The sequence below is a fragment of the Falco peregrinus genome, chromosome 6, assembly GCF_023634155.1.
Source record: "Falco peregrinus isolate bFalPer1 chromosome 6, bFalPer1.pri, whole genome shotgun sequence".
Taxonomy (NCBI): Eukaryota; Metazoa; Chordata; class Aves; order Falconiformes; family Falconidae; genus Falco; species Falco peregrinus.
Window position 1 is genome coordinate 8,837,384 of NC_073726.1, and position 25,304 is coordinate 8,862,687.

Sequence of the window (25,304 nt, forward strand, 5' to 3'; positions counted from 1 at the left end):
GCTAACACAAAGGCAGAGCATGTGTGTTGGCACGGGCTGTGCGTCAGAAGGCAGTGTCCTTTCTGAATCTGCTCAGATGGTGCATGTGCAGTGTGTGCATATGGCCTCAGCTGAGTGCAGTGGCTGTCTTTCCTTCTCTTCCTGCAGCACAACAAACCCCTTTTCACCATGGCGTCCCAGGCACCAACAGTGTAATTGGCCCTTGCCTGTGGATGGACAGGGGAAACCTCTGCCTGGCTATTCCCCATACAAGAAGCTTTGTTAGACTGGCTGCGCTGCTTGGGTTCCTACTTCAGATGCACCCGTAGGTGGCTGTCTAGAAGAAAACATCATTCTCAGAGACAAATATATTCTGCTTGACTATGTTTAAATGCAAACTATTGTTGACAGAGGTGGTTAGATGCTGAAAACGTGCCTTGCTCCTGACATTGAATAAAGGTAAGTAGTACTTGCCTGGACTTCATGGGTGTATGTTCACACAAATCAAACTGAATTTGAACTAAAAAAAAACTCTTGCAGAGGGAGAAAACTGCATCTAGATGAAGGATTTCGTTAGAGTCTGTATGCTGAAACTATGAGACAGAACATATTTTTCTGTCATTTGTAGCAATACCAATAAAAAATAGTGTCCTTTAAGATTTTTCATTCTAGATATGTGACAGTGGATTATTGTCCCTATATACCCTGCTTAAAATTTGAGTCCATTGTGTCTAAAAAATGCCACTTTGGCCACCAGAGGGCAACGATTTCTTCTGTTCCTCAAAAATAGAAATAATCTCTTTTGAGAGAGAGAGTCAGATGTTAATATAACCCCGTGACATTTTTGAGCTTTGTAGTATGGATACTTTCACCTCTAAGTTCAAAACTGACTGCTGTTTGTAGTGACTCAGAATTCTTCACTTGTGATAGTTAATTGGCATATATGAAGCAACTTTGGTCTTTTCAGTTCATTTTTTTTAGATACAGCTGTCCACAGCACAGAATTGATAGCTGGCCTCTGTTCTGGCAGGTCAATTAAGATCAAGTGAAAACGTTTATGAGAAAAGCAGGCAAAATATGTCACGAAGAAATAGCCTCTCAACAGGCAAGGATTAAAAACATCTATTCCTTGTGTTTCCTTTATCACTAGCATTTACATTTATCTATCTGTCTACCATTCTACACACAAACATCTAAGCTCTCTACGTTTGGACTGAATAAATTTCATTTTTGCTAAAGAGCATATTAAAATTATTTTCATATGTGAAATCTGAATGTGAATTATTTTGGATAAGATTTATGCCTATTATATGCTGCCCATTGAGTTATTCTGTTTAACTGGATTTTGAGTCATTATCACAGCTTTCAGTTAGACTTTCAGAAGAAAAAGTTAGGAGCTATTCAGAGAAAAACTATCGAAGGATGTTATCTCTGTATTGTAAACAAATTTCATGCCAAAATGAAGATTTAGCAGACACGCTGCCAGAAAGCTGCTGACTTTCTTGCTGCAGAGCTCCTGGAGATAGCACTGAGTAACTGTGGTCAGCAGATTTGCAGCCTTTTCAGATTTTTGAAGTATTTTGGGTGAAGGCACTCTTAAAGCATGCATGACTAATGGATTTGTCCTGAACAATGCTATTCATCTTAGCCTGTTTTGCAGAGTTTCTGAGTGGTCAGCTGTCCCATTGTGGTGACCAGGCTCCCCAAAACCAGGCTGCTTGTCTGAAGTGGAGCACAGATATGGATGTCCTTATAGAGATTCTTAGTATTTTGGTGGAATTATGAATTTGAGCTATGTGGAAGAGATATAAATAGGACCACCAAGGTTTCTCTAGTATGCCCCCGCTGTTTCTGTTTGCACCATTTACTAGAACCTCTACAGACAGAAGGGAGGAGTGTGTCTGCAAGGGAAAGGAGCTTTAGCATCTGCTTTGGAGCAGATGCTTAGCATCATGTGCTACCCAAATTAGCTGGCCATCAGCCTCAACCTTGCTGGAGTCAGCTCCTGTCCTAATATTTGAAAGAACAATCCTTTGCAGTTAGAACTCTTGCTGAGTGACCTGTGGATTTATTAATTACAAATCAGGCTGAGCTGTCACAGGAGCCTTCTGTTCCCGTGTTCAAAGCCATAAAAGTTTTCACTTAGGAAGTACTGATTGCAGCTACCATACTTCATGAGATCCTTCATAGATATTCTTAAAATATATCAGTGACACTGAGGGAAGTTTGGGAAAGTATTTGTTGTAAAGAAGCTTCTCAGATTGCTAGAAAAAAAGAAGCAAGTAAGCATTTAGACTATTAGTGATTTTCAGACTTACCAAACAGAGTAGTTTGTAGTTGACATGTCAGGCTTGAAATCTTTAGCCTTCTTTGTTACCTGAGACTCAGGTCTGTAGAAAACTGATTGGGGGTCATCACCAGCCAGACTGTGTGTGCAACCTCAGTAAACATAGATTTAATTCTATGTCATGTGATTAATAAATCAGTTTCCTTTGTGATAAATAAATTAATAAGTAGAACCAGCTCGGCTTCTGCAGCAGAAAGTTAATGAAGGAGTGATGAATGCTCTAAGTATTCTGAAAGGAAATCCCCATATCCTGGGAAATCTCTTCCAGGAACGTAGCTGTTTTTCTGCTATCGTGTTCATCCCATAATGCAACAAGTCAGGAAAGGCAGGAGCACCAAGTGCCAGTGCCCTGGTAAGAGCCTGCTGCAAAGGAGGCAGGCAGAGAACAGAGAGGGCTCTAAGCTGCCGCTTGATTGAATTATCCGTGTATCCTGCAGAGGTTGCAACAAAACAGTTTGTGAAATATCCCAGTTGGTTTCACTCCGCTGGAAAGCTAGTCAAACCCGGAGGGATCAGCTCAGTTGTTTTTAAATTATGAGTATTTAATGATGTAGAATGAGAAGATTGAAAGGGTCTCTTGCTCTATCACTCGATCAGTATTATTCTTGTTCCCTCCACCACAAAGAGCCAGTAACAGATGCTTAGTTTAAGCGGGTCCACAAAATGCCATCACGGAGTAAGGCCCTTGCAACACTCCATCACAATGTACAACATTCATTAAGAGTGACCCAAAACTACAGACAATTACAGTGAGTGAGTAGAAAATCTCAGTCTCTGAGACCATCACAAATTAGGGGATAGCTTAAAAGTGGGATCCTCTGAAAGTTTTCCTTAATTTGTGAAGCACTTGTCTTCAGACAAAAATACTGACTCAAGTGCTTTAAAACCTGTCTTGGTTTGCAGTCTGTGTGGCAGCTTAAATATCAACATTTTATTTAAAAAATAAAGGTAAACCAAGATTTGTAGGCAGTGGAATAACATTTTCTGAAATTCTAATCACTGAAACTGTTGGAGGGGTTAAGGTTATTTTATTCAAAATAGCTTTAGGTACAGGATATCTTTGATAATCAGGCTGCTGTTAATTGCTACAATGAATATATACCACATTTTCTGCATGTAAGGTTGAAAATGATACAGGCTGATAGCCTGAAATATCTGGCTACATCACAGTTTAGTCTGTAGGGCAAATCCTGTTCTCCTAAGTCTTGTTTGAGCCAGAATGCAAGCATATGAATTTCCCTTATACCTCCAACAGCAATCCAGCCCTCTGACCTGCATGCATAATCCTTTAAATACATTTCTGCTTGTCTAAACATTTCTGTGGCACCTCAAGTATGTCACAGTATCATTCATAGAATCTTTAAGGTTGGAAAAAACCCTTAAAATTCTTGAGTCCAGATGTTAACCTAACACTACTGAACCTACCACTAAAACACGTCCCTAAGCACCACATCGACAGGTGCTTATGTCACCCCATCTTTTACGAAACATTATGAAACAGAAACATTGTTTTCTAGAGAGAGAGGTTTCTCAGCTTCATGACTGTTCAGGTTTAGGCTGCTTTCTGACCCAGAAAAGCTGTCAAAGTCAGTAATGGGTGAAGCTACAATTAACTGTGTCATGGAACCCTGTACATAATAGCAAGGTGGAAAAATCCTCTTTCCTGGGAAAGGGACCTGGCGGGATTGCAAGAAAAAGAAAAGGGATGCCGGGAGTCTTCCTCAGCCTGGCTGTGGCCTGGCCACCCATTTCCTCCATCTTTAAGGGTGGCCAAACCCCTGGCATGGGGCAAAGCTGTTGCAGCAGACCAGGCTGTGGTGCTTCATCTGTGTGATGGGGAGTGCCAGTTTCACGGGGCAAAAGGAGCCGCAGCAAAGGCAACCTGATTGTGATTAAAATGAATTATATGACGATGCCCTTGTTTTTAGAAGTTTTCCCACAACAGTAATGTCATGCAAGATGATCTAGATTTCCAGGAGCAAGAGCTACGTTCCCACGTTGCACCCTACTAGAAAGACGGGGAATCTGGCACCACCTCTCCTGTCTCCCAGTGCCCTGCTGCCGGATGGCGAGGGCACTCGCCTTAATGTACTAGATGTGTTTAAACCTAGTCACGCTGATTACACTAAAGTTCAGCAGGCACCAGAAATATATATACCAGTGCCTAAATTAGTCATTCTGGGGGTGGGCTTGGATTCTGTAACAAAAAAAGGAGCAGACTAAAATACATCAGTGTAAAGGAGTAGATTCAGAATATTAACTATGCATTAACATTCTGGATACTTAATTTGAAAAGCTGAAAGCTTTTCTCAAAAAAGCAAAACAACACAGAAAGCCTCAGGCATTCCTGACACTTTTTAATGATAGGAAAAATGAATTAAAATCTGTTTGCAGTACCTGGTGATGTCAAGCAACTAATGCATGCTGGTATTATCCCCACTATTTTTTTGGTGTGTAGGCACACTGACTGCACCTTTTTCAGTCCTGTCTTGTGATAAAGAACTTTGCTGTGTCTGCAAGTCAGCCTTTGTCATGGCTACAACTACAGTTTTTATTTCTTTTACATGTAATAACTGAATGAAAGAGCAATTCTGTAAGTGTTTCTTTGAATGTTTTTCAAGTATTGGGTAAGGACACAGAATTTCCTAATAGGATATTATGCAGTACGTTTATACAATACGTATGGAATACACCCCTTTAATAGATTGCTTTTGATCTTGTGATTGCTATCATCTAATGTTCAAAGTGGGAAAATGTTTCCTCAAGTGAGTTAATCCCCATTCCTTTTTCAAAGAACCAAAAGGGGAGATCTCATTAGGTTATGAGTCATAACGTTGACTATGTCTAATTAGATAGCTGGTTTGAGTGAGCACCATAGACTGAAATTGACTGTAATTTTATTTTGATTGACAAATTATTCACTTGCTACAGAATAATAATACCCCCCCCAAAAAAAAAAAAAAAAAAAATTAGTACTAGATAAACATTTGGATATTTGCAACTACTTCTCTGGAATTTTGTGATGAATATTGGCCTTTTTTTAAAAAAAATGATGATTTATTGAATCAAACTTTTTAATGGCAGTGTATAGTTTTACTAAAATTCTGATAATGGAAAATTTTCCAGATCCATTAAGGAGTTTCTCTGCTTAAAAACATATATAGCTTCCAGGTAGCCCCCAATCCCAACTGAAATATCAGTGTATCACTTTTCAGTTCCTAGTTAAACATTTAAACTTTGGTTTTACATCTCTTAGAAACACTTTGTACGATAAACCATTGATTCACTTCTGGTTTTGGTGGAAAAGTTGGACAGGTCTTGCTTCCATTCTCATGCAAAACAGAAAATACTTTGCAATATTGAAAATACTGTAGGGGTAGAGAAACCTTTAGCCACCCAGTTCTGACAGCACCTAGTTGTAAACTGTTTAAGTAAGCATGTGTCTGAAAATGTTGTATGCATTGTCTTCAGTAGCGTAAAGAGCTTTCCTTAGGTTTTTTTAAAATATTTTCAACTGTCATCAATAATATTTCTATTTGCAAAGATTTCTGTGCATATAATTTCTTCCTTATGTTCATGCACTGACAACAGCAAATAACGGCACAATATATACAGAAAAGCAAATAAGATATGTATGGCCCATGTAAGAACAACATACTTTGTAGTTGTATGGGGGAATATGACTGTTGTAAGATCTGATGATAAAAATCGAAGTTCCACGCGTTATGAGGATAAATGCAGTTTCCCCAAAATCAGTAGAAAAGCTAACAATGTATTATTTCATCATAGGTATGTTCTTATGGGAGACATACTTCAGACACCAAAGGAACTTTTAGGCCAAGCAGAAATGTATTTAAAGATGATGCACACAGGTCGGGGGGCTGGTTTGCTATTAGAGGTATAAGGGGCATTCATATGCCTGCATCCTGGCTCAGGCAGGATTTAGGAGAACAGGATCTGGCCTATAGTCTAAACTGTGGTGTGACCAGATATTACAGGCTACCAGCCCCTGCATCAACTTTTTTATGATGTACTAAATCAGATTAGATGTATCAAATACATTCAGATTGAGCGGTAAACTGAAATAGAATCACTTCAGGTAAAAAAAGTTTTGAAAATGCTTAATCTTTTGTATATTTATACTTCTCCCCTTCACCCCCCTTTTTCTGCAGTGCCAAAAAGCTAGTGTTAGTTTGTAAGGCTCTTTATACCACAGTGACCTGAAAAGGTAAGCAATCCAGAGTAGGGGAAATTGATACTATAGCTTGAAGATTGCTATTAGTTTTAGTTTTCTAGCCCTAACGGGTTTTATGCAAAAACTGTGGGTACCTTTTTTTTTAGCTATAGCAGTATGCCTGAAATATGATTGATCTGCTTAAACCATGATGTTTTCTGAATATCCGTACAGCATATTTATCTGTGTGCTCTGATCTTCTTGTAGTATATAACATATACTATATAACTATATAACATATAGCTATGTTACAGTAAGTATGGTGACTTCCTACTTTTTTCTTTTTACTCTTACATAGTGTCCACAGGGACTGAAAACACTTCCCTCAAGGGATGTAGTTGCAGCAAGAGGACAGTGAGAAAATAAATAGATTAGTGAGGAAAAAGGAAAGACAATAGTCTTGTTTGTTGTGAGTATATGATTTAAGATTTCTTTGGCATGAGAATATTTTAACAGATATACCTGTACCAGGTAATGCAAGGAATGCTAAAAACAGACAGAATTTCAGTACCACTGTAACTTCAGGATTTTTCAGATAACTAAGTACTCCACAGGAGAAGCAGTGTCTCAGGCAGGCAAAGCCCAAAGTTACATATGTATTACTGCATATTTGTAATCACATATGCAAATCCTTGCAGTCAGATTGGTTGATGAGGACTGATTTGCATAACTGCAGTATGATTATTTCTCAATAACTCTATCACACATAAATCCCTTACTTTTGACAGTTATTTGTCACTATTACCTAACCAAAGCACAAATATTTGTAGTAACTGTGGCTATGAAAATCTCTGGCCTTATAAAAACTGGGATACCACCAGTGATTGGTTCCAGGTTTGTTGGGGTTTTTTTTTGTTGTTGTTAAAGACAGTGAGGAGCAGGGCTCATCCCGCTGATGGGCTGCTCTTTGCAGTGATGAAAGCCTGGCTTTGGGCACTCTGAGTGAGAGTGAGCACAGGTTTTGTCAAAAGAGTCATCATCTTTCAGAAGCATTTTACCGAAAGCATTTTGCCAGAGGCATTCTGCTTAGCAGGAGATTTGTCTAGGGAGGCATTCCCTGGAAGCATTTTCCTTGCAGGGGCTTGTCTGTAGAACTGTTCCCCTGAGGCTTTTCCCCAAGCACAAAGACCTATTTACATCATAATTCTAATATTTTAAAAACGTATTATGTTTTGTATGATTTTATTGATATATATATATGTGTATGTATATATAAAGACCAGCTATAGTCTTAAACTGACTGATGTAACTTGTGTTACAAATGGGTATCTCCAAATACACCTTTAATTTAAGATCTCTAGTGATGTACTAGGTACAAAAATGGCCACTTCAGCTTCCCACTTCCTTCATTTAACAAAAATCCGCGGCTACCTTCTCACACTCCAGACTGCGTATACAGACCCAGAATTGTTCTACCCTGGATGCACATACATAGCACTCATTTCTGCTGATGGGAATCACACATACAGTCCAAGCAGGAAGATGCCATCCTACATTTAATTCTCTCAAGCAACAGAACAAAAATTAAATTCATGTTCTCATTTTGGTCTTCCTATTTTTCTCCAAAATGTTCATCTGGGTGAAATGTTCTATTGTATTTTGCAGTCTCTAAAAACTCGTCTGTCACCTTTTAGTGAATACGAAATGTCTTTGCTTTTTTTTTTTAGCATTTGATGCTTTGCAAAAAAATGTGTATGCATGTGATGACAATTACTAAGTACAGCTTGCAAGTGAAATGTGCACCTGCTAGATTTCCTTTCTGGCTGGGTTTACAGTGCCTTACTCTACTGATTTCTACAGTCTCACTCTTCACTTACACCATTAAAAATGAAGAATTAAGGAAAAGCTTTCAGAGTAGGAAATAAAGCATTTCCTTTGTGGCTTCTTTATTGCCTAAAATATCTTGCAGGGGCAAGTCTTTGAGGTATTTAAATATATGAAGTCAGGCAGAGAACCCATGTGCTCAGAATTGGGTCTCTTCTAAAGGTATCTAGTCTTTGCTGGACTGGACTCCTAAGAGTTTTTACTCCAGTCCTTGAAGCAGTTAGCTGTAGATAATTCTTTAATTTGGGAGACAAAGTGCAGTGGAAAGCAAGGTAATTCTCTTTTCAGTATGCTGTATGGGAGTTATGTTTTAGACAGCTGAATCTTTTCATTGCTGCACAGTATTTACCGTCATCTTTCCCAAGATGCTCTTGCCCTATTTTCAGAAGTTTGCCTTGAAGTACTACTGATTTCCTTTGGCCTTGAATATTATGCATTATAAATATGATTTGCTTAGAAGTTTGTAATGCCTTTTTATCAGTGGTTGGTATGACTGTGCAGCTGTTCAGCAATTACATACTATGGAGCTAAGCAGAAACTTTAAGACATGAAGCATTTCTAGGGAAGTTTGGTTACTGAAAAAAAACCTGGTTTAAAAGTGAAAGCTCAGATACTGAAAAATGGAAATAGACTCTGAAAATGTTATGATGGTTTTGAATGTCACTGCATTTGAAGGAATATCCACAAGGAGAATGCTGGGCTGAGCACTGACTTAAATCATGTTCCCTCCAGTAGAGAAAATTAATTTTAAATGTCATCTGTTTAATTGTTTGTTATGCCTAATTAAAAATGGTAATTTATTTGATTTATTTGTAGCATACTTAATATGTTGTTTTATTAAAGAAATTACAGAAATTTTGTTTCTAATTACAAAGACTGAGGTTTTTTTGAAGTATTTCTTTCAAAATGTTTTTACCTTGGACAAAATTAAGACTATTTTGGTAAATGTGGGGTTCTGTCTTCTTGAAATATGAATCATGGGCAAAGGGAGCATTATATCTTAACGTCAAATGCCTTTTGCTTTATAGATGGTAAGCATGATAACAAGTAAATGTTCTTTCTTACTTTCAGAAACATTTAGCAACCTGCCCCCTTATTTATTTTCATAATGGCTTAGCCGCAGAGCTTTTATGTGGTCTGGGACACACAGGATAAGCAAAGAATGCTCATTATGTTGGGGAGGTTAGAACTGGTGGCACTTGTGCTGGAACAGTAGCTGTAAAGCTGAGGTTGAAAAGTGAAATAAATCTGTAACTATGTATTCTGGAGGAAGAGGTAAATGCTTATAAAAATTCATAAAATTTTCCAAGAGCTGTTTAATGTAGCGGTATTTAAGCAAAAAGAAATTTATTAGATACGATGGACTTTTTCCACAAAGGACATCTTCCAAATGATGTGGAAAGGGCAAAAATACAGATAAGGTTTTTCATCTCTTTGCTGTAGTGAAATTGACCTTTTTAGCTGGTTGATGGAACTGATGTGTGTTTCAATTCATTTATTTATTTATTTGTTTTACAAATACATGAACAGCATGTTGCTAAAATACCTTGAGTTTTCTAGATGGTGAAGGCTGTTTTTTCTTGGTAAAGTGCTGCTTCTGCATATGAAAAAGGGAAGATAGAAGATATTTCTCAGTTTCCTCATGGTCTTTAGGGCTTATGGTGCCTCTCATGTGAGAACACCGTGTACCTCAGGAAACTGGACCTTACCAGAGAGAGGTGCATACGTGCCTTACTTTACTTACAGACCATATTATGGAATCAAAATCAGGATGCATGAAAAGCCAAGAAATTCCTTGGCATTTTGCTACTGAGTGGCACCACTGCGGCTGCTGCAGAGTGGAGTAGATCCTCTTACTGATGGGAACTGGACCTTGGTTCTTGCTTCAGTCTATTCTCACACTCTGTGCATGTGTATATAAGCATATTTTAAGCAATTGTGGCAGCTTATTTCTTGGTTCAATGTAAATTCCTCTTTTTGTGCTGTTGCGTCTTGCTATTCTTGCCCTCAGAGTTGGAAGTCTATTTACTCTGAAACCTTTCATGTCTGCTTTTTAAGGTTCAGCAATACTTTGTACATCTCCTTTATAATTGTCATGATTTACTGAATGAAATTTAATAAATGTTCTTTTCCCCACAGGAAGTCTTAGAGAAAGTAACCCCAACACCTGACTGTGCAGTTGCAATTCCTAAGGTGGCAGCAAAATCTGTACAGGTTTAGGATCATGTATGTTTGCAATAACTGTGTTATATTTACCTTCCTCTGGCAGAACATAGAGAAGGACTAAAATGAGGTCAGATGCCTACTTCCATTTAAATTCTAAATTCAAACAAGAATTGAGAGAAATATTTGCTGGTTCTTCACAGAAAGATATCTGAATATTATTGAGGCTGTGACTGTAATCTAAGCTCTCTCTGCACTCACTGGAGACAAATGGATCTCCAGTAGATGTTTATCAGTCCATTTAGATGTGAATTACCCAGTGGCGGTTCCTATCTCTCTTCACGAACTACAAAGAGCACTAAGGAAAACAAAGCTCAGTCCAGTCACCAGTAAGGTAGGATGTACCAGCCTCCTGCTCAAAGCAAGGTCAGCCATGAGATCAGAGCAGTTGCTCAGGTCTTTATCCAGTCCGTTCTTGAAAAAACCCGCGGATGGAGAGAGTCTCTTTGCACAGCCCGTTGCACTGCCTGACTGTCCTCACATCAGTCTGAACCTTTCCTTTTTTCAAATGTTGCCTGTTGTATTTCACCCTGCCACCATGCATGACTCCAGTCCGGCTCCATCTGATGCTGGAGGGCTGTTGTTCAGTTCCTCTCAAACCAACTTGGCTCCAAGCTGAACAATCTTAGCTCCCTCAGCCTCTCCTCACAGGGCAAGAGCTTCAGCTCCCAACCTTCATGGCGGCACTTTGCTGAACCTGGTCTGGCTTATCCATATCTGTCTTGTACTGGGGAACCAAAACTTCCCACAGTATTCCAAATGCAGTCTAACAAGTGATGAGTGGAGGATGGTAATTCCTTCCCTTGATGTACTGCTTCTGTTACTACAGCCCAGGATGCCTCTGGTACTCTTTGCTGCCAGGGTACTGCTGACTCATGTTGCTGTCTTTCAGAATCCCAGGGCCTTTTCCACAGAGCTAGTTCCAGTTCTGTATCATTGCAAGGCCACTTTCCTTCCTAAGTGCAAGGATTTGTGTTTGTCTTTGTTGAATTTCATGAGGATCCTGTTGGCCTGTTCCTCAAGCCTGTCTAGGTCCCTTTATATTGACAGCCCTATCCTGCAGAGTATCCACTGTTTCCCCCAGTTTCATGTAATCTTCAAACTTGGTGAGAGTACACTCCATCACCTCAATGACCTGCAGGTCACTGGTAAAAATGTTAAAATGGGGTGGTTCAAAGATAGACCCCTGTGGTAGTCAGCTTGTTCCTAGCCTCCACATCGGGTATGGATTCTTAATCATGACCCTCTCCTGATCATCCGACCAGATTTTTACCTGTCCAGTTGTTCATCACCGGATTGTAAAGTTGTAACGGGTACAAGAATACTGTGGGAGATGGTGTCTCCTGCATCCTCTGCTCTCTCCTTGACCACAGACACAGTCACTATATTGTAGAGAGCCATCAGGGTAGTCAGGCATGGTTTGCCCTTGATAAATCCATTGTGGCTGCTTCCAGTCATCTCCTTCATGTGTCCAGAGATGTGCTCCAGGAATACTTGTTCTGTGATTTTTCCAGGAACTGAGGTGAGGCCGATCTGGACCTAGTTCCCCTTTTCACTTTTTGAAGCCAGGGTGCAACATTTGCTTTCTTCCTGTCATGGGGCACCACTCCCAGTCTCCATAAACTTTCAAAGGTGGTAGAGAGTGATCTTGCAAGGATATGGGCCAGTTCTCTCAGAACATTTGGCTATAGCCCAACGGGGTCCATGGGCACGCACAGGATCATTTATCTCGAGTAATCCCTGACTTGATTCTCACCCACTTCATGTTTTCCTCCGTGAACCCTTTCACTAAGCAGAGAGGCCTAGGAAACCTTGTTGGTGAAGAGTCAAGAAAAGAAGACATCGAGTATCTCTGCCTGATTTGTGTCTGCTGTTACTGAATCACCCACCCCATTCAGCAATGAGCTCATATTGTCCTTGTTCAGCATTTTGTTATGAACGTATTGGTAGAAGCTCTTTTTGCTGCTTGTCATGTCCCTTCTACTCTAGATGAGGTTTGGCTTTCCTGACACAGTCCCTGCCTGGCCAAGCAAGGTTTTAAAATTCCTGTACCTGATCCCTGTGTCCTCCTCCTGATATTGCCTTTTAATGTCTCTACACTGTAAGTTCCCTCCTCAATCATGCAGATTTTCTGGCGAGTTTACCTGTCTTCCTGAATATTAGGAAGGACTGCTCTTGCACTTGTAGGATGCTTTCTGAAAAACCCTCCAGCTTCCCTGAACTCCTTTACTTTACAGAGTTGCCGTAGGATGACACACAGCAGGTTCCTGATAAAGTCAAAGTCTGCTGATCTGAAGTCTGGGCTCTGTACTCCACTATTTTACACTAGATATCAAGAAGTAGAGCCCAGTTGTTTGTTACTTTCAGCATTAAATGTCTTTATCTTATTTCTAGTCCTTATTTTTTACTCTCTTCATTTTAGCTACTGGATCATGTCATGATTTCATTTATGTAAGGAAATAAGTTTTCTGTCAGTGGAAGAAACTAATGTATTAGACTATCACGTCACCTCTTGATCTTTAGTTGTTGAATTCACTCTTATCTCAGCTGCAAGGCACTACCATTAAGAAACAGCTGTACTAACAGGTGACTCATACAAGCAGGTGGAAATTATCTGAGATACAGGAATCTTTCCCTGAAGCAGATATAATCAAGTATTAGAGCAGAGAGAGTTTTTAGAGAGCTGCTGTTGATGTAGTCGGTTTGGGGAAAAAAATTGTAGGTTTCTATTTTGTCGGTTTTTGAGTGAACAATAAAAGTCAAAACTTAGGGAGTAAGTAAGTTTTGACTCTATAGAGCATCTGTTGACTAATCAAAGTAGGTATTCCAGACTCTACCTTCCAACTGTTCTTTAGATTGAATGTTTACAGTCAGTAAAAAGGATAATACATTTTTCACATTCTTAGAGAGATTTCAGTTTTTAACTTGCTGCTTTTTGAGCTCTAAACAGATAAAACAAATTAACCCATTCTGACTATATACCAGGAATTTATTTTTAACTGGTAGGTTTGAGCATGTTCATTTTTTCCCTTAGATTTTATTTCTGCAGCAGGTATGAGCTGAAGTGAGATAAGATGTGGAAATTGATGCAGTGTGAGAAGAATTTCAAGTGCTTCTTATTTCTTGAGAATATGTAGGCGTGTATATAGAAGCTGCGAGAAGATCACATTGTTGATCATCTGTTTGATTCTGATTCTTCAGCTGCTGTTTTCAGGTAAAATTCCATGTCTGTGGAAAGCTCCCTTGACCTTAATGAGCACTTGGATAGTGAACTTACAGAGTTTTGGACCTGAGCCTCATATTTTCCAAGTAGTCAATTTAGGGAACGTGAGAAATATGCATAGTTTTGTTTTATAGTTTCAAGAATTATGGAAAGGAGAGGCTGATGCTCACATCACATGACATCCTGATTGTTAATTATCTTTCTGGAACTTCCTTCTGTAGAGGTGAGATTTCCAAAGTCTGTGGTGAAATGGTAGCATAGAGACAACCTGGTGATTTCCATGCAGAAATGCTTCTTGGTAGTGCTTTCTGTATTGTGTGACACATATGCATCCAAACTGTGAAACAGAGGTCTGAGGAGGGTTTTTCTGTTTGGGTTTTTTTTTTTTTTTGCTTTTAGGAAAAGTTGAGAAAATACCGCTAATAATATCAGTAGTTTGTGGTTTGAAGTGAGCAGTCCTGGTGTGGGAGGGGGAAAAATAAAAACTGCCATGTGAAAAAAAGTGATGGTATGATGTGGCTGGCCTGGCTCTTGTGCCAAGATTTAAATGATCTCTGGTCTAGCCCATTACCAGTATTTGCTGAGCTTTTTTGTGCCCCTATAACTTAACCTATAGGCCTTAAAGCAATAGTACTATGTGTGTACTTATTGCCTTGTTCTCAGTGACATATATCTGACTAGAGGAAAAGTAAATGAAGTCTCTCAGAATTGCTGGCTTCTTTCTGTTGATGCAGTGGTGAGATGTTTTGTGCGTTTTGGCACGGTGTAGTGCGGTGCTGTGGTTCATTCTCGTTGTGTGCAGCCCCTGGCTGTGATCCCAAAAGACTGAGCAGAGGGGCAGCAGAGCTAGCATCCCACCTGCCTTGCAGGAACTCAGAGGGGGCTTTCATTCTTGGGATACTAAGGAAAATGCAAAGTCTTTGCCTCCACCATAGCAGGGTGAGCTGTTCTGTTCCTGCCTGCCGTGATACTACAGCTGTGCTCTGCCTCCTGCGAGGCTGCGCTGGGGTGAGGAACCACGTTCTGTTCTCATGTGTGGTTCCCCATGTGTTGTCTGAAAATCAGGTTTTGCTCTGCAGTTGGCTGCGTGGTTCTGGAGACTCCAGTTCTGAGGCTTGTGTCCACCAGGACGTGCAGAGGGTGAGCTGGCAGCAGGAGGTGCCCCTCGCTTTGGCACTCTGGGTGGCAGAGGGAATTTGAAGCTATCGGCCACCAGCACAGGCACTGGTGGTAGCTGGTTTTACTCTTATGTATTCTGTACAAAACGCTCCTCTGTAAATGGAGAAGCGTATTTGAGACAATTCACTCTTTTTGTTAGAAACCGACTGTTGTGACACCTGTGTATTTAAAGCCAGATTTTTTTCTCTTGCTTGAGTAAAATATCGTTAATTGCTGGCTCAGCCAAATTGAGTGAGGGGGAGGGCTATGTATTATAAAGTGTGCAGGGAAAAAGGCCCAGAAATAACAAATAAGACTCTGTTTGATGTACAAAATATAGAAAATAACTTTGTTTAATTTTATGGGGAATTCGGTCAGACAGAAATTTCTTTTATCCTAATAGGGAGTGAAATTGCAATTCTTTAGAAATCTGACATGGAAGATTTGCGGATTTGTTTGGAAACTGCGTAATACAACAGGACCCCTTACTTGTTTCCATAAATCTGCAGGGTTATATTTGGACTATCTAGCCCAGATAAAATAAGTAAGGCCTCACACAACCCTCTTATGTGCCTAAAGTGGCACTTAGACATCTCAGTCTGTGATCTTTAAAGATGTTCTTGGATCTGTGAAACTTCTGGTGTCTAATTTTGGCCAGTAAAGGTCTCTTAGCATTTACAGTTCTGTGACTGCATTTCCCCCTGAGGGCTGCCACCTTGGCAGTTAGCTTATTGCCTACATGTTTGGCAGATATTTTATTCAGTGTCAAACGTGCCTCAAGAAGTGAGGACTGGACCCTGGGACCTGCCCAAGCTCAGACATAGTGCAGAGCTGTGCAGTGATGTCTGCTGCACTTGTTTGTTCTCCAGCTTTATGCAACTCATCCATGCAGGGTCCTGCTGCCAGGCAAGGGTGAAGGAGTCCTCCCCATCTCGGTCTGGCCAGTGTCTCAGTGTTAGAGCAATCCCTTGGGCGATCTAGTTCGGGCTGTATGCATGCTGAAGGTGACTAAAGAGCCATGTTTCACGCTTTGGCTTTTGCTATAACTCTTTCTGTATTGGTTTCTAACCAATCCCTGAAGGAAAGGGACTTGAGGGAGGTCATCAGCCCTACACAAAAGAAGGGCTCCCAACTAAAAGTGAAGATGCAAGTGTACAAACAAGGGCTCTGTGGCCCCTAGCTTTTCTTTAAAAAAATAAATAGAGGTAACACCATTGTTCTCTTCTCCACACTTGTTTTTAGAAGAGAAGTGTGAACCAGTCTTATGTGTGGAAGGTGACTTCGGGCTGTTAACTGCGGTCTTGGTTCCATCTACACCAAAGAAATATGATCTTGGACATATCTTTTGTTTGGTATTTCCCACTCAGTAGCTCAGGAAGCATCATCTGAATCCCATTCCAAGGTGCTTAACTTCACCATATGTTACGTAGGCAGCCCACGTGCCAGACAGAGCCCGGAAATTCTGTTCCAGTAGACCTCAGTGCTTTTTTGCCTTTAGGATTAAAAAGTAAGATCTACAAACTGTGAAAAAGAAGACAGACTAAAGACACAAAAAACAAATGCTTCACAGTTGTGTGGGTTGGTGTCTTTTTTTTTTTTTTTTTTTTTTTTTTTTTTTCGAAAGAGATGTAGATGACATTGATATTCCATGGAAAAATATGTTGATATCTTTCAGCTGGCAATTTTAAACCATCTCTTCCAGTGTCTGGAACTGGATAAGTGACACTGATATGCAGAAATATATTTGTGAAGCAATTTCAATAAGTAGATAGAAATGGAATTATACCAGGCTCAGCACAGGCTGGCATTCCCACACCACTTGTCATCAGGAGCATCCACTCAGGCTTTTGATGTCTCCAATGTTTATTCAATGCACTTGACACTTTTAAATCTAGTTTAGTGTAATTTTGCTTTTGATGGGGTCTTTTAACATATGCAGCAACAGACTGAGGGAGGACAATTTCAAAATAAAAGATGTTCACTCATCAAAAGCTGTTATAGTATTCAAAAGTGGTACAGTGTAGTCTAGTTCCTAATATAAATTATTTGTGCTCACGATAAAAAAGGAGATTTCCAAAGCCTACTATCAGTGCACAAATGCACTGCATACAGTAGCTGCAGACAGCAACTGTCTGGTAAACATGGGGTTCTCTTAAAAAGATCCGTACTAAAGCTGAGCTCATAAAAACCTGTGTTTTACATCAGTCAAAGAAGACATCTTCAACAGCTGAAGTGTATAAAGGTTCCCAATATTTGGTCAGAACAGGACCAATTGGTTTCTTGTTCTACCCAAATAAAGACACTGAATTCTGTGAAACATGTCATGGCCTGACATGAGCATTTGTTTTCACCCTCTTTAGGTGACTTGCAAAGGTTTGTATGGGGCCCCAGAGCCAAGGTCCCCTTGGCTGCCTGCTGAAGCACTGCCTGGCTGTGCTGCATGGCAAAGGTGTGCTGATACACGTAGGCGTGAAGGCAGCTGCTTCTCAGGAAAGTGGTTGTCAGCAGGCTCTGCCTCTGACTATTGACCTGCCAGAAATATGGGGTGTTATTTGGATTGCTGAAATAGGGGGGGGAAAGTGAGTGGTGGAGCTTTCAGAGCTTATTGAAAGCTTGTCAGACCCTCTTCTTTCAGCATCCTGCCGAGCCACTGAAGTAGGATGTTCATGGTGGGGCCAGACTTACAGGATCAAGCTAACTGAGGAGGACTTTTATGAACCTTCAAAAGGACTTATATATCATCTGTATTTGGACTTAGAGATATTGGAGAGTCACAGCTAGGGAGGGAATCTCCCTTGCACTAGCCGGGAAGGCTAAGGCTAGCCCTCAAACAAGGCTGTATGGTGGTGATAACAGTAAACTGATTTGTACTTAAATTGCAATGAATAAAAATAGGGGAAAGGGGAATTTGCAGAAATGATGTGAAATGCCTATCCAATATAGGCTTTTTTCCTACATCAAATATTGCTTTTGCTGACTTTGTGAATGTGTTCCCAATGCAGTTGGAGAGCAAAAATGCCTATTATGGGGAAGGAAGCCTTACTCGGTAGACAAGAGTGAGGAGTGACCCTGTCCAGCCTTATTTCATGGAAGAGGAGTTCCCCTTTGCCCTTTCTGCTGGGCCAAGGGGAGACACTGAGTATCTCTGAACCGTAGGCTGCCGAAGGGGAGAAGCAGAGCTGGAACTGAGAATCCTAAATCAGCTTTTTAGAAACTAGTCACTGTTTACTCTTCCTTCTCACTTCAGTCAAGTTGTGATTGAGAAGGGAGGAGTGAGTGAGAAGATGGAAGGGAATCAGGTGTGAAGGAAAAGGGATATCTGGGAAGGAGATGCTCACATAGAGGAAAGAGAAAGAATGTCAGGAGAGCAGGAGGGAAGTATAAGTTGCTGAAATGTCTGAGGAAAGAAAGTATGAGTTGTAGGAAAAAGGGAAAAATGTTAGGCAAACGCACCTATATATAGGGCATAGGGAACAGTTCAACAAGAAATAGCCTTGAACTATTTTTAGAAGCTTTCCTCAATATTCTAATTTGTTGTTTAAATGGAGAAGCTAGGAATATAATGCTGTAAAGGTTGGAAACCTCTGCAAGGTATCTTTGTTTATTTAAGTGATCTTATTCCCTTCAAGCTGTGCCTTCCCTAAAGCTCATCTTCTCGTTTAGTATGAGTCAGTAAAAATATCAGCTTAGAAAAAAAATTTGGGTAGCCTCCCCAGTGGGCAAGTATAAACCACTAACCACTCTGTCGGAAAGGAAAGAAAAAGGGCTCAACACATGGAAAATGTATATGCATATATGTATATATTTTGTATGTAATATTAAAATATTTTTATAGAGAAATATAATAATTTCTTTTGAATTCCTGACTTTCAGGGCAATCCTTTTTAGAAACTTTACTCATGGTTGTGGGCCGGGTCAAAACAAGTGATGGATAAGTTCAGACTTTGAGGGTAGCTCTGATATGCCTGCCCATGGGCACAACTTCCCTGTGTTGCGATCTGTTTGTGTGTGTGTCGAGTACGATTTGTGATGCTGTACTTATCCTATCTAAATGACAAAATTCACGAAATACAGGTATTTGTGAAAGCTGATTGTTTTGCTTTCTATTTGATACCATGTATTATTAGGGTATTTTCTGGAATCTATTAAAGTGCTATTTGCCCCTGCCTTAAGTTCTAATTTTCAGTGTTCTTTGGTCTTACTATCCAGTTAGAAAGACTCTGAGCACTGTTTGTGCTGTTCTGACTTTTTGAATATGGAGCAGTCTCCAAAGCACCATGTACATCGTGAAGACCCCAAAGACTATCTGCAAAATACCTTGGTGGAAATGGTGGTACTAAGTTGCTGCAATGTGTTAGGACATGCAGGTTTCAAATTAGTCTTTTTTTTGGTTGAGGGAGGGAACAAGGTCTACTTTTTTTACTTTGTACAACTTACCTTTGAGCCCATATTAGGAGTTTTTTTCTAGATTGAGATTATAGTAGTTATTCTTGTGAATGTTCCCCAAATGGTGGATAAAGCACTTACATCTGCTTTTTTTGTGTTGAAAGGATGGGATTTTGAAAAGGGCCAAGTAAGGTTAGCCCATTGTCAGCCATGTTGTATTTTTGAGGATTCCAGACTCTGATGCTGTTAGACACAAGGAAACAAAATACTAGAGCGATCCTTTTTATTTGAAATCCCTTTGGTCTCATAATTAATCTATATAATCAGTTTTTTTGTTTTGATTTGTTCCCTCCTTCTGCACCCTCCCCATGAATCTTTCCTTTCCAATGCCTGTGGAGTTCATGGATGTTAAATATTTAGGTTTTCACAAGTTCCCAAAATTCTGTAGGAGCTGTTGCAGACAGTCTTCAGACCAATGACAACATGGTCTTACTGTGATAAATGCACTGTTGTGTTCTTACTTGGGTTGCCTGGGTTTTCATTTCTCTGCTTGCCACGATGCTTTTGATAAGATAATCCATGGATCAGTGAGTGATAAAACATATTGTTTAAGTTAGAATGGAAATCTGGTAATGATGGAAGAGACATTGCCCTATGGTGTTGAGGAACCATGCAGAGGAGGACGACAGTTTTCCACAGCCACCCTACTGTTTTAAAACTAAAGTACATTTTGAATAGAAAGAAAGGCTTGGATATCACTCCCGTGGGCCTCAGAGCTTAATTCATAGATAACTTTTAATCTTTTGATGGGAAACATTTTGCTTTTTAATTCAACTTTTGTACCATAGCAACTGGATTTAGCATATCACCGTGGTAATATAGGAAACTTTTAACTTTTTGGAGGTGGTTTGGGACTTTTAAGGTTAAAAACCCAATGTAAAATTGTTTAACTGCCAAGTCTGAGAAAAATCATCTGAACACACACAAAAAGGGTACCTTTTATTTTTCTTCTTCCAAGTCTGTAATATATGGGTTTAAAATGCTGGTTTTTAATCCCATACAAACTGCCTGTGCTTCAGAAGGAATCCCTACCTATGGTGAATCATAGAGATTCCCTTAATGCACTCTGATGTGAGGTATCTAAGTTATTAGCATGGGGCAGACATATTGTAGGAAAGCTGGGCTTTCTGAGGTCATAGCTGAAGTGTAGGCAGCATACCCAAGAACACGTGAAAGCACCCGCTAAAACACAGGGCATATGTGTCTGGCCAGCTGAGCCCCGTTCACATGTCTTCATGTTGTCCACAACTGTTGAGAGAGCTGTCAAGGATAAAAAAAAAATCTGTTTTTCCTCTTCATGATATTTTTCAGCTACTTGTATCTCATGATATTAAGCTGGTGGCATGGGCAGCAAAAGGATAGTACCGCTGCTCAGCCAGTGGTGTAAGCTGAAGGGGCCTTGCAACATTAAAAAGTGAATGCAAAGATCAGAATTGTCCATTAAGCAAAGCACCCATCTTGCATCCTGCTGAGGGCTCCCTCTTCTTCCATAGCCATGGTCTCTGTAATCAGAAAGGTTCCTGTGGATAACTGCATGTCCCCGTGGGTGAGTCTCTGAAGTTGCCTGCTCTGCTCTCTATGGTACTAATTAGTAAATGAATGCGTAAAGGAAACCTGATTTGGACTGAGGAATACTTTGTGAGCCAACAGGTAAATTTATTTCTGCTGAATAATAATAAAAAGTGTCTTTGTTAGTTCAGACCAAAAGTAATGCACATTTTCATATATTTTTCTCAAACTCATCAAAAGAGATTGTGGTTCCAGACACTGATATGACAAGCTCTAATGAGGAAGGTAGGGCTAATAAAGCTTTGAAATATCAGAGTTCACGCTGTGCTCAGCAGAGATTGACACAAGTGTAACATATTGATACACATAATTAAGCATGGGTTTCCCCAACAAGTAGAAAAGGAATTTTAATAGTTCAAGAAGTCCCTAAAGCTATCTGACCATCCTTGGCTTCCCGTTTGATCTGATGATTGGAGAACACAAGAAACTGTGAAGGAAGAGCTAATGGCCATTTCCAAGCTCAAGGCTGCCCCTGCCCCCCTCCTTGTGATTTGATCTCAGTGTGAATATTATTCATTTGAACTGCTGCTTCTTCAGTTTATCATTCAGTGTCTGGACCTCAGCTGGGTTTAAAATATTTAGAAAGAGGCTGCCTACAGATGGTGGATAATTTAATGTACAATTGCTTAACATAGTTCATTTTCAGCGAGGCAAACCCCAGGATTTAAAATGGTGTGGAAATACCAGAATAGAGCTCCCTTACTGAGAAAATGCCATTGTTAAACATTTATCAATAGACTGTCTTGCACAGAACATTGATGACAGTTCAAGCTGTCCTTGGATGGGTTCTTATCCTCCTGGAGTTACACAGCAATGCACAGTGTGACAAGATGTGCTTCAGCTGTAAAAATGTTCGTAATGCATAAATATCCTTTTAATGTTTTTTGCCCTAAAGTGCATCACACAGCAGAGACCTGTACTTTTCAGAGTGGTGAATTTGTTTTGTCGATGCTGCATCTGTTATGGGATTTGAGATTGTGATATCACGTTGTTGTTGTTGTTATTATTATTATTCTTTCTATAGTATCCCTTGTGTGTAATTAAAAGTAATGACTTCTAATGAGTCCCTGACCTACTTCAACCCACTGAAAGGAAACTAATTCTAAAATCTGAACACTTTGTTATATACATTCCTTTTTTGTCGCACCCTGTTCTACCAGGGCAGCACAGCAGGTCACAAACTGAAATACAGTTGCTGTAGCATTTTTGGTTAGACTTTATGAAAGATATTCTCTGGCTTGATGGGGATAGAATACAATGCAATGGAGCTTTAGTATTTTTTCAGCTCAAAATCTGATACTATACAACTGTGTATTAATTATAAAAAATTACTTTCTCTCAGGTAATTCAGATTATTCAGAATACCATAGTTGCTAGCCTGTTTGACCACCAGAGATAACCTCAGAAATGGGTGTGATAGATAATTACTGTGTAGTTGAGGGGAAAAAAAGAGAAAATCGGTAATGAAAGAGGATTTGCATTTTATCCCCATATTTCAACTGGGCTATCAAATGTATCTGTCTCTGTAATTTTTCACATACCACACCAACCTATGATGGTTATGGAAATAGTTCTGTTGGCAACAAACCATGCTGCATTGATTCTCAGCTATGTCCTTCTCATGTGAAAAGATCAGTGCAGATCGCTGAAGATATATTCTGCTCAGGAATGTTTCTTCAGAAGGTAACAGAAGTAAAGCCAGTGAAAGAGTAATAGAAACTGAAAAGAAAGAGTAAAATAATTTACCTATCCCAGCTCAGAATCGTTTAGGTGTGATGGATCACTTCTGTCCCTGTGTTTGGGGGAAAAATAGCAATACCTATGTTGCATTTTATCACAAACACCGCATCTTTGCACAAAGCCCATACAAACACGTAGGGAACTTTCAAAAGATTTGAAGCTACCTTATCATTATCTCCTCATCATTAGGTGTATGAATTGCAAGCACCCTTGACAGGAACTGCTATGATATTTACTGCAAGTAGAACGACTTGGAATAATTCAAATGGATTTTAACAAAAATACCTGCCTTCTGAGTGAAACCAGCTAATGGTAGCTTTCACGTTATACTTTTGTTCTTTCCTTTTCCAAAGATTTTAAATTTTATTAAACTTTTTTGAACTAAATGCATTATAAATTGTGTTCATCTAGGTGAAAAACCTATCTGTTGTTTCTTGCTTTTGCTTTAGCTGATATGACCATATTTTTTGGGGGGCAGTGCAAATCCATGATAATTTCTGAGCAAGATGCATTGCTGGACACACAATATATACTGTGCTTGAGTGTCCTTAACATACAGAGAAAGCATGAAGTGTATGTGTCTGAATAAATATAGTTTAGAATTACATGTATTTATAAATACAAGTGAATACATATATGCATCTACTAGGAAAATATATTGTCACAGATTGCTCCTCCTCATGGTAAAAATCCTGGGAAAGAGGCTGAATCAGAAAGCTTCATTTGCTGAAACTTTTCCACAACATCAGCTCTATTAGAGGTGGTTTGTAGCCAGTGGAGTTGGCAAGGTGTCACCCTCTTTAGCTGCTCTGAGCATTGAACGGGGTATCTTACATCTCCAAAGGCATTACTGAGTCTTAATGTGTTGTATCTTCCCAAGGTGTTTTAATGTTGGTTTATTCTGAAAATGAATGAAACAAGGTTGTTAATGATGGCATGGGTGACCTGCTCAGTTTTTGTCATAGATGGAAAGATGAAGACATCACATAAGGAAGTTGATCATAATCTGTGCACAGATGTCTTAATAAACACCTGTAGCCAAAACGAGTGGGTTTGTGAGATTCAGCGGAAGACACAGCTGTTTACAGTATTGCTTTTCATAGTGTGTGTATAACAGCTGAATTAATCTCCCAGGCTGCCTTTGTAGTTCGTGGAGAGAAATGGGCAGTTTCAGGGTGCATTTCACCTTCTCCTGCAGTTAGCGTTGTGGGTGGAGTGATGCACTTCACTCCTAAAAAAGAAGCAGCAATATGTTTCTTGAAATAAACGAGCGATTTAACAAAGTTTGATAGTAAATGTGACAGTGGTTTAACAAGATTCGATGGAAAGGTACACTGCATCTTTTACTGCACAAAGGACAGGGTCAGACAGAACTGTCAAGGAGACTCTCCCGTTGAGTCATGAGGTTCAGAGAGGACCCCCTTGCGTTCTAAATTCCTCTCAGAGGGGAGTTTAGGTGTGGCTAGATCCAGACTTAGTCCCAGGCTTGGTCTATGGTTTATAGCTAAAGGATTGTATGTGCACAATCAATCCTTTATATCACTTAGTTAGGACTTCAAAGTTTAGCATGCTATGAGTCACTTACCAAGAATCTGTTGCAGCAAGGAATCTCTCAGCCTCACAAAGTGACCTTGAGAGGTGTCCCTGCTCAAGGGGAGATCCTGGCGTGCAGCCCGCTACCATGTGGGAAAGCTCTATGGGCTGTTTATGGAGGAAGAGAATTGACTTATAGTCATATTTGCATACTGACTGCAGAAGTTACTTTCTTTCGAACTTGGCTTGAGTTGGATTTGACCAGAGCTGTGGTTAGGTGGGAGGTTGCTCAAATAAGCCCTCTGCTACTGTGCTGTTACTTCTCCCCCTCAAACACACTTTGAGATGCATCCACCATGATCAGACACATTCATTAAAACCACTACTGCTGGTTATCACCTGAGCATTGCTATGGAAATAAAGGTCAGGACTGGGGGGGTGGGTGGGATGTCACAGTGATGGAGCACAACACCACAGTTAGTAACAAAAAAGAACATTTTTTCTCATTTGGTATAGAGTAAGATGTTATCAAGCCTCATCAAACTTTTGAATCTTGAATGGCTGCCCTGAATACTTTAACATTACTGTATTGCAGGCTGACACGTTTTTCAGAAGTGAAAGCAGACTAGGATGATCCTCTGGCTGGTGGCAATTTACAAATGTGACTAATAGCTAAAATTTAGTGACCTCAGCTCTCATCCAGCAACTGTTCAATGTCTAGGCCCTCAGGATTCATTTCATTGCTGTGAGTTTTTCGTACTCACAAAGAACTCTTTCTTGCTGTACAGAAGAGGGAATAAAAATCTTGAAAAGACAGGGCTATTAATGATTAATGATAGACATTTAAAATTCAAAAAAATCACCAAGTTGAAAACGTGTTTCCACAGTCAAATTTTACTTCTAGCACTTTTATTCCTTTGCAAGCATTATGAGTTGGTGGTAATATTCCAGTTGATACTGAGCAATCATTAACCCAAAGTTTATTGACTTGAATTTGTTAGCTCCAATTACTACTATTTTTAATATGC

General features: G+C 39.8%; 1 protein-coding gene across 2 annotated transcripts in view; it reads left to right on the forward strand.

The window, feature by feature from the left end:
* GRM8 (glutamate metabotropic receptor 8) overlaps positions 1-25,304 on the forward strand; it is a 359,089-nt gene that overhangs the window by 40,574 nt on the left and 293,211 nt on the right. The window lies entirely within an intron of this gene.